We start from the raw sequence: 20922 nt of genomic DNA, 5'->3' as shown, positions 1-20922 counted from the left end.
AGATCCGCCACCATACTTCACAGTGGGTATGAGGTGCTTTTCTGTATGGCTATCTTTCCTGTCTATGCCAAACCCACCTTTGATGTTTGTTGTCAAAATGTTCTATTTTGGTGTCACTGACCATATAACCCTGTCCCATTCAAAGTCCCAGTTACGTTTGGCAAACTGTGGAAGCTTTAGGTTGTTGTTAACTAAAAGCAATGTTTTTTTCCTGACAACCCTCCCAAACAACTTGTGGTGATGAAGGTGCTGTCTGTTGGTCGTTATGGAGACTTTCTGACCCCAAGACTCAACTGACCTCTGCAATTCTCCAGCTGTGATTGTACAAAAGCCCATCTGTTTGTTTTCAAATCTGTTTATTCCTTGTTTTGTTCAGTGTGATTTGGTCAGGCAGTTAATTGGCCACCTATCTCTTGACCCTATAGGTGTAGCTCTCGTTGTTTAAAAGTCTCTTATTTCTGTTACTTTGATGGCGTGTGTGCATCTAATGGTGACTTTGTGCATACGTGATTATATGTTAGTTGTCAAGCCTGCAATCTTAACTGTTGGTTGGATGCACCAAATTACACTTTATTGTTAGCTTACCTGCTAATTTATGCTAATCGTGATTAGCATGCTAATACTGATGTAGCACAGTTTAGCCTCATCTTGAGCTAGCTAATGCTATTTGTACAATAATTTATGCTGCATGTGTGCGGGCTATGTGTAAGCCTAATGTTTAGCTTCAGTTAAATTACTTCAAAAGCCACATGTAGCTAGGGTGACCAGGTAGGGTGGCCAGACGTCAGGCTTTAGACGAAGGAGGACAAATACGCGTCCGGTGCAGCATCAAGCTGGACGCCGGACAGGGCATTGAAAAGCCGGACTGTCCGGCCTAAAGCCGGACGTCTGGCCACCCTACATGTAGCCCTGCTAAGCTAATACTACCTAGACTGGTTTGTAGGCTACAAAGTTATTGCAGGACATTATGTCTTTCCTTTCTTTTCTGTGTTACAGAACCACACCTTACAGACCTTACACACCTATCTATATCTATATCAGCAAGTACAATCACTTAAGTACTCTGTGTTGTGGATGTGAAGACTCAATAAATGACGACTCAATAACATTTCTCTGGATGCCGTTTTCCCCCTTTGTGTTCTGATCGGACATTCTGTAGAGGTTGCCACCGGAAACTAAGTATCAGCATCACTCCTCCATAACAATTACTTTGAGTGATCCTTGGAGATACTTTTGCCAGTCGAACATCCTCTTCACGGTGTGTGGTGTCAATGTACACACACGTCCTCTTCCAGGCTGATTCTTAACCTCTCCTGTTGCTTGATGCTTCTTAATTATTGCCCTGATAGTGGAAATGGGCATTTTCAACTGTTTCCAGATTTTCTTATATCCATTTCCTAATTTGTGCAGCTCAACAACTTTTTTTGCAGATCATCGCTGTGTTCTCTGGTCTTTCCCATAGTGATGAATGACAAAGGGAATTTTAGCCTGAGTCACCTCATATTTATACCCCAGTGAAACAGGAAGTCATGGTTGACCTCTTAAGAGTTCTTAATCAAACAGGTGAGCCTAAAATTGTAAGATATGACTGGAAATATACTTCAGTTAGATCTTAATCAAATGATTTTTTAGGGGTGCCAATAATTGTGGTACACATTTTTTGGAGAGAAATATTTATTTAAAGTCAACATTTTATTTTATTTTAATAATTTTACTTCACTGAAAAGGTTAGCTTTTTGTTAATATTTTGAATTAAATATTATGAGGGAAACAATAAAGACGGGTTTTGCATCTTGTTTAGCTTATTTTTACTAAAAGGGTGCCAATAATTCTGGAGGGCACTGTATGTTACAATACACAGTTACTGTCATGACGTAACAAATAGTGCAGAGTGCAGACATGCAATATATGATTGTGTTTAGTCATTTGAAACTTGAACGATGTTAAAGGGGCCCTATTAAGCTCGTTTTCAGTTTCATATTTGTATTTTGTGTCTCTACTGTAACTTGCTGCTTTAATGCGGCAGCGTTTTCCCAACAGCTTGCGTCCCTTTTTGGGAAATACTGTTAATAATTAACCTTAAAATTTAGTGCCATTTTGTTTTTCACTTATGCCCTAAAAGTTATTTTAAAACTGTATTAAAGGGGCCCTATTGTGCTCATTTCCAGGTTTCATAGTTGTATTTTTTGCCTCTCCTGTGGTATGTCTCCATGCTTTAATCTTCAAAAAGCTCTTTATTTGTACTGCAGCAACTCTTTTCACCCTCTGTCTGAAACCAGAGCCCAGTCTGCTCTAATGTGATTGGTCTGCCGCTTAGAGATATGTCGGTGCCTTAGCCTATCAGGTACGACATGTTAGATTGATAGCCAATAGAAGCCTGAGTGTTACATAGTGATTTCACTATGATACCGAAGTAAGTAAAGGAGTCTAATGGAGGCATTTGAGGTGGTGTGCGGAGGGGGCCGGTGGAACAGAAACCCCATCTGGAGGGAACTTTAGGATCTTAGCCTTTCCGGACCCTTTACCTGCACAAAAACCATAATAGGGCCTCTAAAAGCAAAACATAATTATTGTGACATTTTCATGAGACACATTGGACCTCCAAGTATGATGGGGTTCTACTATAACCTCCTCAAAACGGCGTACTTGTGTGTACTCGAAGACGTATTGAGAAAAAAAGATCTAAATAATGAGGTTTTTAAGGAGAATAAAATAAATAATAATTCTGGAAAAATACAACCACGATGCAATGTGCTCAGTCTATATGGAGCTCTTTTTAAACTATATCCCCTCCCCCTATGCTTAACCTTCACTAAAAGAAATGCAATATTGACAGAAAAAAAGCATTTACTGCTTCTTAACTCCCTTACATGACCATAACTGTTTATACACGAAAGTGCATGATATGCAGGAGTAAGGTATGTTTTAATAAAGAGAATGGCCAAGTGTGCACTCATAGTCATGCTACTGAGGCGGGGAAGGAAAAAGGGACGGTAATGAAGTCTGTGTGTGCAAAAGAGAATAGATACAAAACAAATACAGTTTAACATTAATTTGACAAATAGCATCTTTACTCTTTCTTTTTTCCTTTAGATAATACAAAGATAAAGTGAATTCCTTATGCCAAGTCATGTAGCCAACATCTAATAGTGTCACAGCCCTGCTAATAACGAAGCTGTTCCTGGAGTTGTGCCTCTTCATAAAAACCTGAACACCGAATGAATGAAACTTCACATGAAGCTGAATATAACAGACGTGATGCAGCTGCAGATGTGCACTGCTCAGGAATTGTATTTCCAGATCCAGCACATATGTTGTTTTGCAGGTAATTTACATGAAACAATTGTTTTATCCACAACATTTCTAATGATGCTTTTAGACAAAACATGTCATGCACAAACATATGTTGATCACATATGGCACTGATGTGTTGCTATTTTGACCTTTTTGGGCCATTTTGCCTTTATTATAGATATAGAACTTTCAATGTAGAGAGAGAAATCATGACATGCACCAAAGGTCTGCAGGTCCGCTGCAGTAAGGACTACGACTTATAGTACTAGATTATATTATAAATATAGAAGTATTTACACAAGAAAGCAAAGCAAATGTTAAGTGCAGGTTGGAAGGTGTCCAGGATTACAAATTTTAAAAGATTGACAATGGACACTGAAATGTAACAATTACCAGTGATGTGTAATTTCTCTTGAAAACATCCTGTATTTGCATCTGTGGGAAGATTCTTTGAGTTCTGTTATTTTCTTTATACCTATATTTCATGATCTCAAATCACATTTTACCAATGAGCTACTAGAGTGAATTGACATTACTTCTGTAGTTTTGTTTATCCAAAACCATGTTCTTTTAACTAAACCTAACCAAGTGGTTTTGTGCTTCAAGCTTACAGCGCTGTTATGTATCATGTAACAAGGTAATGGCGCGTTGATTTTCTGCATCCAGATACAAGACAAAAGGCTGGCCCCAGCGTCTCTGTTGTGAAGCCAGGGGCCTCTGCCTTAGCATCTATATTATAATGACGGATGGGATCCTGTTTGTTATTTCAGGGACTTCTCATAGCACATGACTGTGAAGGTGTTGCAGAGAAAGGCTGCATTTCTGTGTTTGATTTGTTTGCGCCTGTGTCTCTGAAGGCTTTAGAAGATGTGGTTGGCCAGATTAAGCCATCAGGTTCTCCCTGTGACACTGTCCCACCTCACTTTTTTAAAGAGGTCTGCCCTAGCATAGGGCAGTCGGTTCTGGCCATTATTAACAGCAGTCTGTCTTCTGGTGTTGTCCCCCAAAGTTTTAAACATGCTGTGGTGCAACCCCTGCTTAAGAAACCTGGTCTTGATCCTGGTGTGCTAGCCAATTTTAGACCCATCTCCAAGCTGCCTTTTATTTCAAAAACCCTGGAAGAAGTTGTTTATACTCAATTAAAATCATTTCTGGATGAGCATGATGTCCTGGAGGTCTTCCAGTCCGGTTTTAAAACACTGCATAGCACAGAGTCAGCCTTATTAAGAGTTTTTAATGACATCCTCCTGGCAAATGACTCTGGAGACTATGCGATTCTTGTCTTCCTGGACTTAACTGCGGCTTTTGATACCGTGGACTACAACATCTTAGTGCCTCGGTTGCAGCTCCTCAAGTCCTATCTGGCAGACAGGACCATGTGCGTAAGCCTTGGTGGTTCTGAGTCCCGCACTGCTCCGCTGTCATATGGGGTTCCACAGGGCTCAGTTTTAGGGCCACTGCTTTTCTCATTGTACCTGCTGCCCCTGGGTTCAATCCTGAGAAAGCATGGTATCTCTTTTCATTGTTACGCTGATGACAGCCAGATCTATGTGCCACTGAAGAAGAAGGATGCTTTCTCTCTGAAACCACTTCTGTAATGTCTTGAAGACAATAAACCCTGGATGTCCATGAACTTCTTAACATTTTATGAAAACAAAACAGAAGTGATGGTGTTGACTTGGGCCCCTTGGAGCGCTACAGGAAGCCAACAGTCACAAACTTGGGTTTTAAGATGGACAGTGATTTTAAACTGGACCGGCAAATTGGTGCAATAGTGAAGTCCAGCTTTTTTTTTACCTTAGGCAGCTGGCAAAGGTGAAGCCCTTCCTTGCATATAAGCACTTTAAAACAGTAATCCACGCCTTTATTACATCTCGGCTGGATAACTGTAATGCACTTTATCTTGGAGTCCTCCCTCGCACGTCTCCAGCTAGTCCAAAACGCTGCCACTCGTCTCCTAACTGGAACACGTAAAAGGGAGCACATTAATCCAATTTTAGCCTCCCTCCACTGGCTGCCTGTGCATTTTAGAGTCCATTTTAAGATTATTTTATTTGTTAATAAATCTTTAAATGGCCTCTCTGAGCTGCTCCATCCTTACACTCCTGCCCGGTGCCTCAGGTCAGATGATCAGCTGCTCCTTGAGGTACCAAGGCCTAAACGGAAGCTCAGAGGGGATAGAGCCTTTTCCGCTGCCGGTCCTAATCTGTGGAATGACCTCCCATTGCACATTAGATAAGCCCCTTCACTGCCCATTTTTAAAACTCGTCTTAAAAGCCATTTCTATTCCTTGGCTTTTAACCCAGCATGAGACTATGTTTCTGTATTTGTTTCATTGGTCTTGTTGTTTTGATATTGTTATTGATTTTTTATTGTTGTTTTTATATTGTTTTTGTGTTTTGTGCTATGTGTTTTTATCCATGTGCAGCACTTTGTTTCAGCTGCGGCTGTTTTTAAAGGGCTTTATAAATAAAGTTGATTGATTGATTGATGTTTTTTACCAGCATTGTCATTTTTAGTAGTGTTTGATGTTCCATTATCCCTTATAGTGAGTGACACACAGAGATGTATCCATGTGCTTAGACCATCTATAAATGCTGCTGCACTAATTGGATTATAAGCCAGTGGAGAATGTAGGTTGCCGTTAAATGTTTTAAAGATGTTTCCTTTTTCCTGCGGGGCGAATGAGTTTCCCTGACATCAATCACCTCAACAAATGAATTGTTATTCCCTCAAAATATTAAGCCATGATTTAAAGCTGCTTCAGAAATCAATGCCAAGAATTATTAAAAGCTCACTACATCTGAACCATTTAAGTGTGATGGCAAGTGTGAAATCCTTAGTAAATCCTTTCACAATGTGCGGTGTTGTGTAATGAGTCGGGGACAATGCACTGTTTCCCTCAACAGTATTTATGAACTTATAGCAGTATTTATAATATGTTATTTCATAATGTACACCTGCACCCACATAGGCTCTCTACAGTGGATGTCAAGTGCAAACGCATTTAAACTGCTAAAAAACTTTCAGAGAAAGTGTCACTGAAAACATACTTCAAATGTTAGTTTCACGAGATTATTCGAACAATGTGATCACATGATTCCTTCCAATATTATTGCAGATCTACTGTAAGCTAGCTAGCTAATGTAGCTAACCTAGGCATTTCAAATATACTGACAAAACACTTCCAATTATGAAACAGGCTAATTCAGCCAACAGTGACAAATAGTCAACTTTTTAATTCCTGAATTTCACCAAGCGCTCCGGTCCCAGCTGTGTGCATCACTTTTTAGTATCCCGTTTCCGTTGTATTTGAGCTCCTTGCAGCATTTTTTATTTGCAACATTTTTTTCATGGCGCCTTTGAAAGCGAAGCACCTTTCTCCAAAAGTCAATGTTCTGGGGCTTTGCAGTGCGTTTGCAACTGTCGGCCACCGTAGCTCTCAGCTGTAGTGGAACACTGAAGGAGAGGGTAACTGGTGGAAAGGTTGTGCGCCTCCGATAATGTGAATTTCTCTCCCCTATACCTGCATTTTTTAACTGGTGTGCATTCTATGTACATACATACTTCAGTAACTGATCGAGTACAACAGATACTCCACGACAATCTCCAGCACCTAGATTAAAAAGGAACCTACAATAGGATTGCGTTTGTGGACTTCAGCTTTGCCTTCATTTCAATCACCCTGGCTCTTCTGCAGGACAAACTCACAGCCTGTTAGATTTGCGCCATCACTCAAAATATATATGAAACCTACCTGGCAATAAACTGATTCTGTGATATTTTTTCTTTTTTTTCAAGATTTGTCTAAAAGAGACATAGTCAATAGTGTAGTTACATTCAATGTTCCCACTGGATTTGCCCCACTGACTAAATGCGTAATCTAAGGATTGACTGTTCTAAGACTCTTACAGGATCAGCATCTCTAAATGTGAAGCAATGGTTCAAGCTCAAGTATCTCAAGGTCTTGGACAATGGAGCGTGAGATAGGTCGGAGAATCGGAGTAGCTGGAACGGTATTCAAGTACTTTAGTGCAATACCGTTGTGATAAAGCTGAGCCAGAAGGCAAAGCTCTCAATCTACTGGCCCATCTTTATTCCTACCCTCACCTATGGTCATGAAGGGGGGGGTCATGAACAAAAGCACAATATTCTGACACAAGCAGCTGCAATGGGTTTTCTCCGGAGGCCGGCTGGCATTTCGCTTAGGGATAGGTGAAAAGTTCAGTCATCCGAGAGGGACTCGGAGTGCAGAAAGGAGCCAGTTAAGGTGGATCAGGCACCTGGTAAGGTGTTAGCCTGGAAGGAGACCAAGGGGCAGACGCAGCACCAGGTGAAGGGATATTATCTTTATGCTGCCTGGGAGTGTCTTGGAATCCCCCAGTCAGAGCTGGTTGATGCCAGGGAAAGGGAAGATTGGGACTCCTGATAAAGTGGTAGCAGATGGTTTATCTACAATCAGTTTTACAACCAGACTTGAAAAGTCACTAAATCCAGAACAGCGTTAACACGGTATAACATACAGTTTTGTTCCCATCTTCTTTGCCAACAGAAAATAATGTTTTCTGAAAAGTACCCATTTCTAGTCTCAAATGTTCTTTTTTTAACTCATAGCACCAGAAACTGTTGCTTAAAGCTTTTTCTTGCACTCTGTTCGTTTTGTTATATTGAGTCTTAAGTATTAAAATAGGTTTGTAAAATCGCAGGCAGCCTGGTCCTGAGGCGTTGTAACACAAGCTTTGCACTTACTGAAATGTGTTTTAGACAACTCAGTTCATTTGGATGAGAGTAGGGTAGGACCAGTACAGTGACTTAATGCCCAACTAGTTGTGCTCTAAGTGACAGCTGGAGAGCACTTTAAGGCCCCCACATGGGCCCATACAATATTTACGAGGTCTTAGTAAGCAACGGAACACATGAAAAATACAGCTGTCACTGCCTCAACGCTCCCCTGGGATCCACAGGCAGGTCGGTGTGGAGGTGGCCACTGCTTCGGAAGACTTTACACTCACACAGAACACAGCACAGGTTTGTTGTATTTGAATTTGAATGTTGGAGTCCTAAGGTATTCCATTTTTGTGACTAAAATGAACCATGTGTCATATTTCCAGAAACTGCTTTATGTACAGGTAAATATATTTGTGTCGTTGTTTGTGTGAATAGGTCAATAATCGTTGTATAAATGTGAGCGAGCAAAAAAATGGGTAAACTGGTTGTACGAAAAAATAATGAGCAGTCTCTTACTTGTGGAATCCCATCTGCATGCCATCACGTGTTATCCTGAAATGGCATGACAGAGGTAGATTTCCGTTTGGACCAGTGGGAAATCTGTCTCAACTGTGTTTGTGTGTAAAATGCAAATCCACCAGTGTAGAAGTGAGAGCCACAATTTCAAACTGGATTCATAAAAGCCTCATCGAAAAGATCATAGACAAATCTGTCTTTTGGGGTATTCAAAGACACTTTACAGGGTACAATGAATTTTAGATTAAAAGCAGTTTTGAAAAGGTGGTTGATTTTTTTGGTTGAATTGGTCCAGTTTGGAAGAGAGTACCAGGTTTTATTTTTGGGTGGAATTTGATTGTATATCTGCATATCCGTATTAGATTTCTCAAATACTTTTTTTCATTTTTAGAAATCTTGTTTTGCATCTATGGAAGTTGTTTAACTTTTACATATTTCACAATTACAGAATGAAGGGATTTCCGATGTGATCAAACAAATAATATTGAGAAAACATGTTGTCTTTATGTTTACATAAAGTTAGATTACAGTGTTCAAACTACAGGTTTCACAGGTTAACAACAGCTCCAATTTTTTTTAAGGTATATGCAGTATATATAACCCTATATATATTAGAAAATCCAATTAGGATTTTTCTTAAGGTACAAAGAACATCTTCTAATAAGTAACACTAGATGCAAATATAACATTCATATGTTTCAAAAAAAGCTCTCTATGGTTTTAAGTTATTCCCATGCTGTGGTGATGAACAGGTGGATGTGAACCTGACTGTGGTCAGATGTGAAACACACTTGATGCATTTAGTGTTCAAAGACATCAAAGAGGCGCTGCTGGGATATGAACCCAGGATCGCCTGTTTACTAGACAGGCGCTGTAACCGCTAATCTACAGCACCTTTCTATTCAGAGGTTGTTTTCCACACCATTGTTTGGTGTCATCAAGGTATCACTAAAATGGTCAAATGTACGGTTAGTATTAACCAGGTGACATCCATGTGTGTAGGTTCGGGATGGAAAATGGGAATAGCCCTAAAACATTTTTACACCCTAACTGTACCAAACCCTTACTTGAGAGGTTGGTAAGAGATTGGATTCAAACAATAGATTCTGTAACAGAGAGGCACTGCTGGGATTTGAACCCAGGATCTCCTGTTTACTAGACAGGCGCTTTACCAACTAAGCCACAGCACCTTGTTTTATTTCCATCATCGAAAGGTCTAAATGCACCATATTTTTTTTTCAGGTATTCATCACCATACCAAAAGTAGGAATTCACATCTACCACACCCAGACCCACCTGGCTGATGACAATCTAAAACCACTAATATGACCCTTTGAGCTGAGCTGTATCCTGTGTGCTGCATCTGCTCACATTTGACAACCACATTGTTGCATTGACTGAGTGTTGTGGTGAGTGGAGGATTTTGTATTCTGGGGTAAGAAGATCCAGGGTTTGAAGGAATGCGACACCGACCCTGCAGGGGAAACCGTTTCAGCCAGAATACAGTCATGTACGAACTTTCAATGGGACAAAGTGACTCTACTACCTATACACAAGGTTGAGGAGCACATACTTGTTGTCAAAGGGTCAGGGGTTCGATTTATATGTTGTTGTTTTCTCTAAAGCGTAACTTAAGTAGTTTTCAAGTACAAACTATACCAAATATTTACCATTGAATATAATTGAACCTAGTGAGGTTTTTCTTAAGAGATGCTCTCCGTAACAAAGAGGCACTGCTGGGATTTGAAACCGAGGATCTCCTGTTTATGAGACAGGTGCTTTACCAGTCAGCCAAACCACCTCTTCTTTGCCATCTAACTTTGGATAATTGATAATCGATTGGGAATGTCCATTAGTAGAATAGTTGAAGCTCAACTGAGATAAACACATGTGTTTTGGGTGATCTAGAGCAGGATTGCATTTATTCTCAACTGGTATCATCACAATAGTATTAGACTCTGTAACAAAGAGGCACTGCTGGGATTTGGAACCAGGATCTCCTGTTTACAAGACAGGCACTTTAACTGCTAATCTACAGCGCCTCTCCATAAGAGAAATGTTACCATTTAATGATGTCAAATGCATTAGTCTTCTGTCACATTAATCAATGTTTGATCTGTGAGATTGAATGAATGAAAGACTACCACAGAGCACACCGGGTACTGTTTCTATCTGCTTCACTCCAAGTAGTTTAAAATAGATAATATCCTCCTAATACAGGTTAAAACTCCTCTGCTCGAGGAGAGACTCGAACTCACAACCTCGGTATCACTCAGGCTACTGTCATATAAATACCGTGCACTGACCGATTGCACCACTGGAGCTCAGAATGTCCGTCCGTCCGTCCGTCCGTCCGTCCGTCCGTCCGTCCGTCCGTCCGTCCGTCCGTCCATCCATCCGTCCGTCCGTCCATCCGTCCATCCATCTTCTCCCGCTTTTCCGTCAGGGTCGTGGAGGTAACAGCTCCAGCAGAGAGCCCCAAACTTCTCTTTCCTTGGCCACATCAACCAGCTCTGACTGGGGGATTCCAAGGCGCTCCCAGGCCATCGAAGAGATATAATCCCTCCACCTGGTCCTAAGTCTACCCCTCGGTCTCTTCCCAGCTGGACGTCTATTTCTAGTTAATCCATAATGGATTGGGAGATAAAGACATAGAGTATGTTTTTGGGTTAGGGTTCATATATATAATATAGTTACTGTATATATAATGCAGTATAACTCATGCAATCCTTTACATATTGTAAAGCTTAGAACATAGCTTGTTTTTCTTATTGCTACTCTCATCGATCATACTGTGACCCCTCAGATTGTTCTTGGGCCCCTCTGGAGGCCCCTATATATTAGGGATTACTGCACCAAACCAGCTAATGAAGTAGTTTGAAATAGCTCCATCTCAAACAGTAATATGGCACACATTAATGCATCAGTATTAACAATATAATAATAATGTATTTAGTGTTGATACTTCAATCAGGGAGACTACCTCTCTGAGTCCTCATCAAGATATTCAGCATTCTATTCATCTCAACATTGTGGGAATTGTGGTTAAGATGTAAATAGATAACTAGAATCTGTTCATACAAATCATTTTGATTCTTATGTTTTTCTTTCAGAAACATAGCTGCCCCCTCTGTATACGTCAAACTTTCACAAGTTAGAGGAGTAATGATTATTTGATATTAGATTGATAGACATACTCGGTATACACAGTGCAGCTTTCTGCATTCTGCATCAGATGAGAGGGAAACTCACCCAACCAATGTGAGACAAACAGCAGGGAGTCCTTGTTCAGGGAAAGTGTCAGGCATCAGTAGTCACATCACATCACATCAGTGTGTTCCAGCTGCAATTTTCTGCTGCTGAGTGTTGGAGAGTGCAAATAGAGAGAGGTACGGGGGAAATTACAGTAGTCACCTCTGTGATGCAGCCTGCCTAATGGCATGGTGTGGAGGCAGCAGACACACCCGCACAATAACCCAGTGGAGGAAGAAGAAATGCTATATGGGAACTGAAGATACAATAAAGTCAGAATTACGTGTTAACCATCAGAGAATGACAAGTAGAGAAAGGCGAGGAAACAATCAACAACAAAGAAAAGAATACAGACAGGACTACTGAGGATGGTATTTTAAAGAAGAGCTGGAAGAATCTTTCTAAACAAAAGTTCAGGCTGCAGGTTAAAGGTCCTCAATATGATATTCAGAACATATCTATGATTGAAGGAATGCCAGTGGTGCAATGTGATGAAGTAAATTCCCTCAAGTAAATAGATAGAATTATTTTATTGATCCCAATTTGGGAAATGTTTCTATTCTAAGTATTGTACTCATTTTTAGAAATCTTGTTTTGCATCTATGGAAGTTGTTTTACTTTTACATATTTCACAATTACAGAATGAAGGGATTTCCGATGTGATCAAACAAATAATATTGAGAAAACATGTTGTCTTTATGTTTACATAAAGTTAGATTACAGTGTTCAAACTACAGGTTTCACAGGTTAACAACAGCTCCAATTTTTTTTAACAAGTATATGCAGTATATATAACCCTATATATACTAGAACATCTAATTAGGATCTTTCTTAAGGTACAAAGAACATCTTCTAATAAGTAACACTAGATGCAAATATAACATTCATATGTTTCAAAAAAAGCTCTCTATGGTTTGAAGTTATTCCCATGCTGTGGTGATGAACAGGTGGATGTGAACCTGACTGTGGTCAGATGTGAAACACACTTGATGTATTTAGTGTTCAGAGACATCAAAGAGGCGTTGCTGGGATATGAACCCAGGATCGCCTGTTTACTAGACAGGCGCTGTAACCGCTAATCTACAGCACCTTTCTATTCAGAGGTTGTTTTTCACACCATTGTTTGGTGTCATCAAGGTATCACTAAAATGGTCAAATGTACGGTTAGTATTAACCAGGTGACATCCATGTGTGTGGGTTCGGGATGGAAAATGGGAATAGCCCTAAAACATTGTTGATTGTACTGTACATACATTTCCATTTTATGCAACGTATACTTTTACTCCATTACATTTTTGAGGCAAGTATTGTGTTTTGGACTCTCCCACATGTATTAAACACTGTCGTGGCATTTTAGTACGTATCTAAAATTGAAAAGCCATTTTCCTCTGTCGGAGTTGTGGGTTATGACACGCATCTGCTTCCAAACAAATTGTGTCTATGGTTGTAGTATTGCATCACATAATATTTATTGATCCAACCAGGCGGCATATAAATATGAACACAAACAACAAACATCCTCGCTTCAAAAAGTAACTAAAACAGTTCGCCGCATCAAATATAACAAAAAGATCACGGTCAAGATAATATTTTCCCGTCTAATCGCTCCCCGCTGTGTCCCATTGTCCTGCCATATATAGACATATAGACATGCACGTCATATCCTCCTGACAGTGCACATTTGACAGCAGAAAGAGAGACTTTAGTTAACTTATAAATCATTTAAATTAACATCTTTTTAACCCTATAGTGTCATTCACAAAAATAAATAGTTAAGTAAGTTTATTCTACAGACAAAAAATAAAAGCCAAACATTCAAACCATTATGATCTTACAGTAAAAATGGCTCTCGTTACTATAGCTACTAAAAAACACAAGATGTGATGCAATACCATATCTTCTTTTAAATGCTAGTATTTTAAAATATATCTAAAATTGGATCCAAGTTACAAACAACGCAATTATAAATATTAGATACGATCATGATAAAAACAGAACAGGAATATTCCATAGCAATGTGCATTTTACTGATAATACTTCTCTACTTTTACGTGAGTAACATTTTCAAATGTACTTGTAATAGAGTATTTTAAGACCATATTTGTCCTTTCCTGAGTACCTTTTCCATGACTGAGGAATGCATCCAACTAATGCCAAAGTGCCGCCAGAGTTAATAGTGACTTAACCGGGCACAAAAAGATTCTGATGGATGCGAAGAAAGCAACATGTTACAGCATAAACTCAGCGAGAGACTTCACTCTTTTCTTAGGACGCAATCAATCTGTTGAAGCTTATTTTTGGCCTCTAGTTTACTGCTCATCTTACATGCATAAATATAAAATTACTGAACAACAATCGCTTTTTTTAGTACAACAATTGTGACTGCATGCACAAACACCGTTCCCAGATGATATGATACAAAACATTGCATTATATTCTTTAAGGGGATTGGATTGGAATTGGATACTTGTTTATGCATTTAAAGTGAAGGCCAGTGTTGAATAGCAACACTATCCATTCAGGAAAGAGTACAGTTAATTACAGCTTGATACAAAATGGAACTTAATGTCAAAAGGTTGCAACTTTGTGTATAAATGGTACCTGGCTGTACTGACTAATGTGTTTGCAGCAGAGTGGCGCTGGATTTATTTGAAAAGACTTTGCATGCCATCTGCAATCCACTGCATTCTTCCTCCTCTGCAGATCAATGAGGCTCTTAATAGGAGTTGGTCTTCACCACTGTGATGACTGGATGAAATAATTACACTGGAGAGAATGATCATAACAAGAGAGGAGGAGTGCAATTCATTACAGGTTGTGTTTGTATTGATGTTTATGGTGAAAGTCACATCAAAGCTGCGGAGGAGACGGGTGGTGGAGGGAGCAGCGATATAAAAGGCATGCAAATATTTCAGGATGCCAAGCAACCAACAATGTAAAACTGTGTAGGAATAATGCTGGATGTACAGAGTAATAACCGTTTGGAACAATGAGCGTTAAGCTAAACAGCATCAGATCCTTGCTGTTTTTTTCTAACCTTCTAACCTCTAACCTATTTCATTAAATGTTATCAAGATTTCAATACTTTTCATTGTCACAAGGATCCATTTAGATGACCAATTTATATGTGATTAGTTTATCCAAAAATACAAATACTTCAAATGTATGCAGAAGTTTGGAGCTGTGAGGTGCTGCTGGCCGTGTGGCAGCACTATCTCTCAATGCAAGAAAGGTAGACAGGTATCGCTGCAAATCCAAAATATATATTTGTGATTTTAGCTATAAGAACCAGCAACTTAAATTGCTTTTTAGTTGGCTAATGTTCGATATTCAATTACTTAGATGAATAGCTAATGCTAGCTAGCATGTTAAGTAAATAGCTAACGTTCGCTAGCTAGCTTATTAGATACTAAAGATGCCAGCTAGCTTATTGATAACAACATTTCTCGCTTGCTAAATAGCACATTCACAACTTATTTGAAATTGGTGTCATTGGTTGAGTTGGTATTGTTTTCAAATAAATGCAAAAAGAAGATACACTTTTAGGACTTATCTGTGGATATCAAGGCTTTTATTTTTGGTATCTTAAACACTCACTCGTGAGTGCAAGATTTATTAAATTGGGGAGGTAACGTTTCATTATTGTGAAACCCACTGAAGAGTATAATCCATAATGTAATTTAAAAATGTGTAACATTTTATATGTTACATTATTTTTTAGCTTCTCTGAAAAATCCTAAATTAAAAATGCTTAACGAACTAATTGAAGAACAGTATTTTCCCCATGTAGCTTCTGATGTCAGTCGGAAGCGCTGAGAATAATTTTTCCCCTTTTTTACTGCCACTTAATATTCAATATTGAAGAAAACATAAAAAGACGAAGCTCAATTTATCCCACAACCAAGAACCCTTCAGGTTTAGTCCAAGCTTGGCTTGCTGTCAATCACCAGAAAACCCACAGGAGGAAATGAAAGACACCGCTAGGAAATAATCCCTTAAAATCATAAGGCTTGACAAGCGATATTGACACATCTGAGACCTTTTTCTGCCAGAATACAAGAGTTGAAGCTAGGATTGACAATGAAAAAGTAAATATATGTAACATATCAAATCAGTCTCCTATTCCCAAAGTTGAGAGCAGTGGTACTGCTGAAATTAGTAACACAGACAATGTACATCATGCTGAATTTACAATGGCATATATACAGTATATATATATATATATATATATATTATAGTATAACATGCTCCAGCCTTTTGTTCTCACTCTCCTCTCTGCTCAGGTGCTCCTGATTTGCTCCTAGCTCCGCGCCTACTCAGGTGTTCTTGATCTGCATTAATAAATCATATAAAAGGTATGTTGGAGGAGAAGGATCTCTCTTGATATTGATCGGAAAGGGAGGCATTTACATCACATACAAAAGAGTGTCAGAGTAATGAGTAGGTAGAGGTTATAGGAGAGAGACCATGTTGACTAAGTTTAGATTGGAATCAGTAGAACATGTGATACTGAGATGAAGAAAATGCGTAATACAGAAAGATTTTTTTAATTTGAAGGAATATAGGATTTCACTTTAAAAGAAGTACTGGGCATGAGTGAGGGAGCACAGGTTAGGAAGCTGTAAGATTTCATAAGGGGTACTGGGGTTTCTCTTTCTTGTTGTGTATTGTGAATTTAAGAGGTTTGTCTTAAAGCGATTGTGTGTGAATTAAAGTGCCCCAATTTATTTCCATGCTTTAATGCCCAAAAAGCTCTTATTGTTCTCATACTGCCTGTGCTGCAGCACCCATTTTCACCCTCTGTCTGAAACCAGAGCCCAGTCTGCTCTGATTGGTTAGCCGGCCCGCTCTGTTATGATTGGTCAACTGCTTAGAGATTACCTGCCCCTTGGCACGCAGTGTGTTTAAGCGCTAACTAAGCGAAGTGTGAGTGTAACATAGTGATGTCACTATCTTACGGAAGTAAACAAAGGAGTCCAATGGAGGTGTTTCAGGCGGGGGGGGGGGGGGGGGGGGGGGGGGTGGCGGCTGGGAGAGAAACTCCCTCTGGAGGGAACACAGGGATTTTAGCCTTTGCAGACCATTTACATGCACACATATAACACACTACAGGAAAGGGGAAACCCCCAAAAGCTCCATAGGGCCCCTTAAAAAGAAAACACATAATACATCACATATTGTAAAACATATTCACAATTAAAAACCCTTGCATACAAACCCATAAACCAACAACAGACACAAAAGGAGATGAGAACTGATAGGCACAGACAATAGAAAAACAAGGATCTGACCCTTTAGACTCTTTGCTGTATTGTTTTAAAGCATTACTTCCAGTCAAACAACTCTTCAGTTCTTAGCCTTCAGTTTTGACACCATGATGGACAGTTACGTTCACAGTCTCTACTATTTCAAATCTTTACTCTTGTAGCCAGAATTATTCTGCCCTTCAAACGCCGTGCACCTTCTTGTGATACAAGACTTCAGCCAAGGCTTCATTCACACCCACTACCTCCAAATCACCATGCTGTCAGACCTGAAACCATGGCAACAGACATCACAGTCTCAATTCCTCAAACAGTCACATGTGCGAATTCTTAAATGCATTGGCATGCACATTTACATTTGTTCATTTTTTTTTATTCAAAGAAATATTGATAATACTTGTAATTAGGACTGTTTACAGGCAGCAGTACAAACAAATAGCTGTGGGATGCTTATGAATATCAGATCACTTTATTTTCACCCATAAGACAAGCGAGCAATCGGGTTGAATTATCTTTAAACAAATAATGTCAGTATTTTGGAAAATTGTCACGTAAATTATATAGATTTTTGTCTACCATGTAAATGGTCTGTAATGGCTAACCCTCATGTTTTTGTATTTCTGTAATTTTATTATTATTCAGTTGTGAATGCTATATAACAAAGGACATAGAAGTAGGATATTACTTTTTTTTTTATGATGCTGTCAATTTGTGTGAGTGTGTTGTGAGTCTATATCCTGGCAAACCAGAACTACATCAAGGGCACACACAATTGGCAGGGCTCAATCCGAGGGGCGGGAAACGGTTGTCTTTCAAATTCCCTCTTCACGCAGTAGGATAGCGCTACAACCAATCAGAGCATCGAAGAAGGCGACGTAGTCAGAGCGACGGAAAAGAGTCCATGGGCAACTGTTCCGCGTATGGTGTGTTGTGTATGGTGCCGATTGAAAGACTGCTGTTCGCCAGCAGCAGCCATCTTCTTTATTTACATGTAGCGGAGACTACACTGAACAGTTGCAACTCTGTGTCACGAAGAGTGAAGCAGGCAGGACCCAAATACAGGGAAGACTCAGGGTTAAACGGAAATTACCTTTATTTCAAGGCCTTTTGTTCAGCACAAACTGAACTTTTTATGTTATATGTTCTTTCATATTTGCACTGTGGGACTACCAGAAGCGGTATTTCAATGTTCTGTATGTATAACACATGTGGAAACTTTGACAATAAAGTGGACTTTGACTTGAACTCTCTTCCTGCATGAGCCATCCAAAATCAACAGAGGATCGTACGATAAGTGAAGGACAAACATAACTTAAATACAAGAACAGTGATCACAAAGACAAGACACAGGTATGGAGGGAGGAAACACACAGGAGCACCAGGTGAACACAATCAGGTAATCAAACAAGAGGGGAACACAGACAGGAAGTAGAATCGGAAATAACTAGGGGAGTGCACACTTTTCAAAATAAAACCCAGACAAATCGTAACACTCTTTCGTCATTACGTTAAGCCCGCCCACCGACAATCACACGATGTGATTGGCCAAACCATAGTTAGGGTTTTGCAGCTCGCGAACTAAAGAGGAGTTTCTAGGCGGAACCCTGGCTGCAAATTAAATTTGCTACTGCTATAGGGTGCGCTTAGATTTCTTGGCTAGTGAGTCTAGTCAAACACTCGTAAATTAACCTTTTCTGAAAAGAGCAACAAGCCGAAAACTCATCTAAAACCTTTTATTTTATCTTTACAGTTTGATTCAGACATTAAACTCAAAGACGTGGAAAAATCACGGATATCAAGAAGTTAGTAGGATCCGTATAGACTGCCGTGATTATGAGTATTGTTCCAAGAGAGGGATGAATGATACATCACTGGTTACAATATTTATGCTATGGGTGCATTTGAATCCCTTCTTTTTCTTCACTCTGTTTAACTAACTTTTGTTCTTTTTGACAACACTCACCCAATGGAGTCTTCCATTAAAATGGATTAAATGTCTTCAGAGTACATTACACAAAGCCCGATCCACTGAAGTCTCACAAGATTAATTTGGGTTCAATCATAATTCCAAACACCACTTAGTGACTTTGACAATTTGAGCCCAGGACAGTATCGACAAGGGGAATGTTTAATTATGATAAGCAGGGAAAATCTAATTCATCATTTTAGAATTTTAATTGATTAATTCAAATCCCCCCCCCTATTGTGAGAGATAGGGAATGAGTGCTAAAAGTAATATTACGAGCATTTGGAAACCGGAGCGCTTGCATTTGAAATGAATAATGAATTAGTTTAGAGGGGATTGGAAGGAATCCTTTGTCTCCATAGATCTGCAGTTAGCAGCAATGATTACACAACCATTCGCCCGCCAAATGCACTGCTTATCATCTGTATGTATTGTTTATACTGTTATTATGACATGGCAATGATTTAGGAAACATAATCCACTGACCTCATAAACTTCCTTCCTCTCAGCAGTGGAATGAAAAAGAAATAACATTTACAATTTGTGCAGAAAACCATTGTTTAGACACACACTCAGATGTAATGGTGTTCATATTCTGAAAGCCAATAAATGATGTATCTACTGTAAGGTATCTCTTGCCATCCTTGGAGGATTACCCTTGTTATTATGGATTTTGATCAGGGCTCAGGCTTTGAGAGTATAGCTTCAAGGAAAAACTGACGTTGTTTGGAAATTATTACAAAACCACAACTCTGCTTACCTTTTTAAATCCCGCTCATTGGTAAATAATACCAAAGGTTTTAAACCCAGCTCTCTTGGGGGTGTAATGTACATTATACCTCACAGCAAGAAATTGTTTTATGGAACAAACACTGCACTCTAATTTCCCTATACAAATAAATCTAATCTATCCTATTCACAGGTTAAATTGTGAAGAAAATAGATAGTGCCAGTTAAGATAATTAGTGACTACCAAAAGAGTCATCCTCTGGCATGGATATAGCCAGAACAATATTTGAATTACAGTTTTGAAGGCGTACAGATTGCACTAAAGGAAAAGTCTACTTGGATGTATCCAATCTGAGATATCCACAGTCAATACAAAAAAAAGAGAATTAGCTAACAAATCACAAGGAACTGTTTAAAAGATAATAACTTAATACATTACATAAATGAAATTTAAGGAATGAAGTTCATGTATTTCATGAAAATTCAGGACAAAGTCAGATATTGAACATAAAAAAATAACTAAGAGCCTGTGGTAAGATTTGACAATTATTGTGGGTAGTAGTATTAAAGGTCACGTATTATGCTGTATTTCAAGAATATATTGTAGGTCTCAGATATATACAAACATGTCTCTAAAGTGTTTTGCTCAAGATACCAAACAGATCATGAGTTGTAGCGATCCATAAACCCCTCTGTTTCAGCCCTGTTCCAAAAGTGCTGATCCTGTGTCTGTAGCTTTAAATGCAAATGAGCTGCTGATGACCACGCCCCTTTGCAGAAGTGTTCCTGGCTTTCTGCCCCCAACCGAGCAGCTCCATGGTAATGGTGAACACTGCGGAAGAGAAGCGTTTCAAAATGTCCACCAGCAGAAACACAGCAGTGTCAAACATGTCACAGTAGAGACACTAAATGAACCTGAGAATAAGCCTTATAGGGCTCCTTTGAACACCAGAGATCCACAGTCAATATCTGAACAAGAGACAGATGTGACGGCAGTGTAGAACCTTAGGGTGCTCTGAGCTCCAAACAGGCTCTAGAAAATATCTAAAGCTACAAATGGGGGACATATCTGAAAGAGACCTTACCAGCAGAAGAGTCAGGTTTATTGAGTAGTTAAAGAGATAAACAACTTCCAGGATCTGTATAGAAACACAGTGTAGACTGTCGATTAAG

At 39.3% G+C, this 20922-nt stretch overlaps 1 non-coding gene across 1 annotated transcript; it reads right to left on the bottom strand.

Annotated features, from left to right (window-relative positions):
• Positions 1–9655: 9655 nt before the first annotated feature.
• Positions 9656–9728, bottom strand: trnat-agu (transfer RNA threonine (anticodon AGU)). Its single transcript has one exon. It is a non-coding gene; the product is annotated as a tRNA-Thr (tRNA).
• Positions 9729–20922: the final 11194 nt, after the last annotated feature.

The sequence above is a fragment of the Eleginops maclovinus genome, chromosome 3 (genome assembly GCF_036324505.1).
Source record: "Eleginops maclovinus isolate JMC-PN-2008 ecotype Puerto Natales chromosome 3, JC_Emac_rtc_rv5, whole genome shotgun sequence".
Lineage (NCBI taxonomy): Eukaryota > Metazoa > Chordata > Actinopteri > Perciformes > Eleginopidae > Eleginops > Eleginops maclovinus.
The sequence above is the reverse complement of the archived record's forward strand: the minus strand, read 5'-3'. Positions and strand labels throughout refer to the sequence as shown.